Source organism: Odocoileus virginianus, chromosome 19, assembly GCF_023699985.2.
Source record: "Odocoileus virginianus isolate 20LAN1187 ecotype Illinois chromosome 19, Ovbor_1.2, whole genome shotgun sequence".
Classification (NCBI taxonomy): domain Eukaryota; kingdom Metazoa; phylum Chordata; class Mammalia; order Artiodactyla; family Cervidae; genus Odocoileus; species Odocoileus virginianus.
The window spans coordinates 24,018,133-24,022,092 of record NC_069692.1 but is presented as its reverse complement, the minus strand read 5'-3'; the positions used below and the strand labels follow the sequence as shown (position 1 = coordinate 24,022,092).

General features: G+C 42.5%; 1 non-coding gene across 1 annotated transcript; it reads left to right on the top strand.

The window, feature by feature from the left end:
• Positions 1 to 390: 390 nt before the first annotated feature.
• Positions 391 to 463, top strand: TRNAV-UAC (transfer RNA valine (anticodon UAC)). Its single transcript has one exon. It is a non-coding gene; the product is annotated as a tRNA-Val (tRNA).
• The last annotated feature ends 3,497 nt before the right edge of the window (positions 464 to 3,960 follow it).

Sequence of the window (3,960 nt, the reverse complement as noted above, 5' to 3'; positions counted from 1 at the left end):
TTCCCATTCTACTGTTTTCCTTTATTTGCATTGATCACTTAGGAAGGCTTTCTTATCTCTCCTTGCTATTCTTTGGAACTCTGCATTCAGAGTATATCTTTCCTTTTCTCCTTTGCCTTTAGCTTCTCTTCTTTTCTCAGGTATTTGTAAGGCCTCCTCAGACAACCATCTTGCCTTTTTGCATTTCTTTTCTTGGGGATGGTCTTGATCATTGCCTCCTGGACAATGTCATGAATCTCCATCCATAGTTCTTCAGGCACTCTATCAGATCTAATCCCTTGAATCTATTTGTCACTTCCACTGTATAATCATAAGGGATTTGACTTAGGTCATACCTGAATGGTCTAGTGGTTTTCCCTACTTTCTTCAATTTAACTCTGAATAGCTCATGGTTCCATAGTGTAGTGGTTAGCATATCTGCTTTACATGCAGAAGGTCCTGGTTTTGATCCCCAGTGGAACCCACTCCTAAGGTTATGTCTATGCTTCCCTTGTGCCTCAGCTGGTAAAATAATATGCCTACAATGCCAGAGACCTGGGTTTGATCCCTGGGTTGGGAAGATCCTGTGAAAAAAGAAATGGCAACCCAATACAGTAGTCTTGCCTGGAGCGGACAGAAAGGAGCAGGACATCTTCCATGGACAGAGGAGCAGGACAGGCTGCAGTCCATGGAATCACAGAGTCAGACACGACTGTGTGACTAACCTTTCTTTCTTTGCAATAAGGAGTTCATGATCTGAACCACAGATCATGTGGTTGTGGCTGACACAAATCAGCCCGTGTTCTTGTTTTTGCTGACTGTATAGAGCTTCTCTTTCTTCAGCTACAAAGAATATAATCAATCTGATTTTTGTATTGACCATATGGTGATGTCCATGTGTAGAGTCATCTCTTGTGTTGTTGGAAGATGGTGTTTGCTATGACCAGTGCATTCTCTTGGCAAAATTCAGTGAGCCTTTGCCTTGCTTCATTTTGTACTCCAAGGCCAAACTTGCCTGTTACTCCAGGTATCTCTTGACTTCCTACTTTTGCATTCCAGTCCCCTATGATGAAAAGGACATCTTTTTTTGGTGTTAGTTCTAGAAGGTCTTGTAGGTCTTCATAGAACCATTCAACTTCAGCTTCTTCAGCATTAGTGGTTGGAGCGTAGACTTAGATTACTGTGATGTTGAATGATTTGCCTTGTAAATGAACAGAGATCATTCTGTTTTTGAGATTGCACCCAAGTACTGCATTTCAGACTCTTTTGTTGACTATGAGGGCTACTCCATTTCTTCTGAGGGATTCTAGCCCACAATAGTAGATATAATGGTCATCTGAATTAAATTCACCCATTCCAGTCCATTTTAGTTGAATCCTAAAATGTCAATGTTCACTCTTGCCATCTCCTGTTTGACCACTTCCAATTTACCTTGATTCATGGACCTTACATTCCAGGTTCTATGCACTACTGTTCTTTACAGCATCGGACTTTACTTCCACCACCAGTCACAGCCACAGCTGGGTGTTGATTTCACTTTGGCTCTGTCTCTTCATTCTTTCTGGAATCATTTCTTCACTCTTCTCCAGTAGCATATTGGGTACCTACTAACCTGGGGAGTTCATCTTTCAGTGTCATACCTTTTTGCCTTTTCATACTGTTCATGGGGTTCTCAAGGCAAGAATACTGAAGTGGTTTGCCATTCCCTTCTCCAGTGGACCACATTTTATCAGAACTCTTCACCATGACCCATCTGTCTTGGGTGGCCCTACACGGCATGGCTCATAGTTGTGTTGAGTTAGACAAGGCTGTGGTCCATGTGATCAGTTTGGTTAGTTTTCTGTGATAGTGGTTTTCATTCTGTCTGCCCTCTTATGGATAAGGATAAGAGAGCTTATGGAAGCTTCCTGATGGGAGACAGTGACTGTGGGGGAAACTGGGTCTTGTTCTGATGGGTGGGGCCATGCTCAGTAAATCTTTAATCCAATTTTCTGTTGATGGGTGGGGCTGTGTTCCCTCCCTGTTTTTTGACCTAAGACCAAACTATGGTAGGGATAATGAAGATAATGGCGACCTCCTTCAAAATGTCTTATATTCAGTGCCCCTGACCCTGCAGCAGGCCACTGTTGATCCATGCCTCCACTGGAGTCTCCTGGACACTCACAGGCAAGTCAGGGTCAGTCTCTTGTGGGGTCATTGCTCCTTTCTCCTGGGTTCTGGTGGGTACAAGGTTTTGTTTGTGCCCCCCAAGAGTCTCTATCTCCAGTCCTGTGTAAGTTCTGTAATCAAATCCCACTGTCCTCCAAAGTCAAATTCCCTGGGGGTTCTCAGTCCCTTTGCCAGACCCCCAGGTTGGGAAATCTGTTGTGGATATATGTCATTAAACATTTGTCTAAACCCATAGAATGTACAACACCGAGAGTGAATCCTAATATAAACTGTGGACATTGGGTGATAATGATGTGTCAAGGTAGGCTCACCAGTTACAACAGTGTACCATCCTGGTGGGGGATACTGATGATGAAGGAGGCTACCCACATGTAAGGGCAATGGGTATATGGGAAATCTCTGTACCTTCCTCTTATTTTGCTGTGAACCTAAAACTGCTTTAAAATAAAGTTCTGTGTTTTGGTTTTTTTTTCATGAGAGAAAAAAGACAGAGCAGAAGTAATCTCAAGGTGGATCAATATAATGTAAAACATCGGAACTCAATTTTGTTAATTGTGTTAAGTGCAAACAAAATAATGAATGTTCAGTCTGGTGGAGAAAGATTAAAATTGATTATGCAAATAGTGGTGGGCAAGTTAAACCAGCGCTGTATGAGACAAGCTCCGGAGGGAGGCATGAGATGAGAAGTGGAGTACCTAACCTAGACTGAGGCTAGGGAAAGATTCTTGAGGAGGAAACATTTAAACTGAGTCTAGGGAGATGCGTTAGCAGTGCAAAGAGGACTTCAGTCAGAGAGAGCTGCATCTGAGCAGACCTCAGGTGGGAGGGAAGGCCAATGTGCCCTGAGCCCCGACAAGAGAGAGAGTGTCTGGAGATGGGGCAACAGAGCAGGGCCCCTTCTCAAAGCTTTACATGTTAAAGACATGGTGTTTTATCTTAAAAGCCGTGGGAAGTTACTGAAGGGGAGAAGCATGGCAGTGACATGATTCATTTGTCCTTTTAAAAGATTACCACGGGTACAGTGTGGAAAATGATTTAGTCCAGCACTATCCATTAGAAATGATAAGAGCCACAAATGCAAGTCACAGATGTAACTTTAAATTTTCTAGCAGCCACATTTAAAAATGCAAAAAATTTAAAATCCAGGAATAATCTTAAGAATACATTTTGTTTTACTAAAAAAAACCCCAAATTATTATCATCTCAACAAGACAAGCATGAATGTAAAGAATTACTAGTGAGATATTTTTACATTCTTTCTTTTTCCCCCCCAAAATCTTCAAAATTCAGTGCATACTTACAGCACATCTCAAATCATGCTGGCCTCATTTTCAAATGCTCAGTAGCTACATGTGACTAATGGCTACTGTAATGGAAAGTGCAGGTCTAGGCTGAAGCAGAGCTGGTTAAGGGACTTCAGCAATTTCAAGGCAAGAGAAGATGGTGGCTTGAAACAGGGTGAGCAGCAGGGGTTGATTTGAGAGAAAATTTGGAGAAAGAACAGGAGTACTTGGTGACTAGGTTATCAACGTCTCAAATGAACTCTTCTCTCTAGTAATCAGTCCTTGCCTCACTTAACCCATTTGATGTAGCTGATCATTTCCTCCTTGAAACATTTCCATCAATTGACTTCAAGCACATCACATTCTCCCACTTTTCTTTCTACCTCTCCGGCTCCTTCTTCTCAGCCTCCCTTGTTCTTTCTTTCTCATCGCTATGCCTTTTAACAGAGGAAGTCCTATGGCTCAGGCCTGTACCAGTTCTGTTCTCTGTCCATAACCTTCTGCTGCCCTGGTGATCCCATCTAGACCT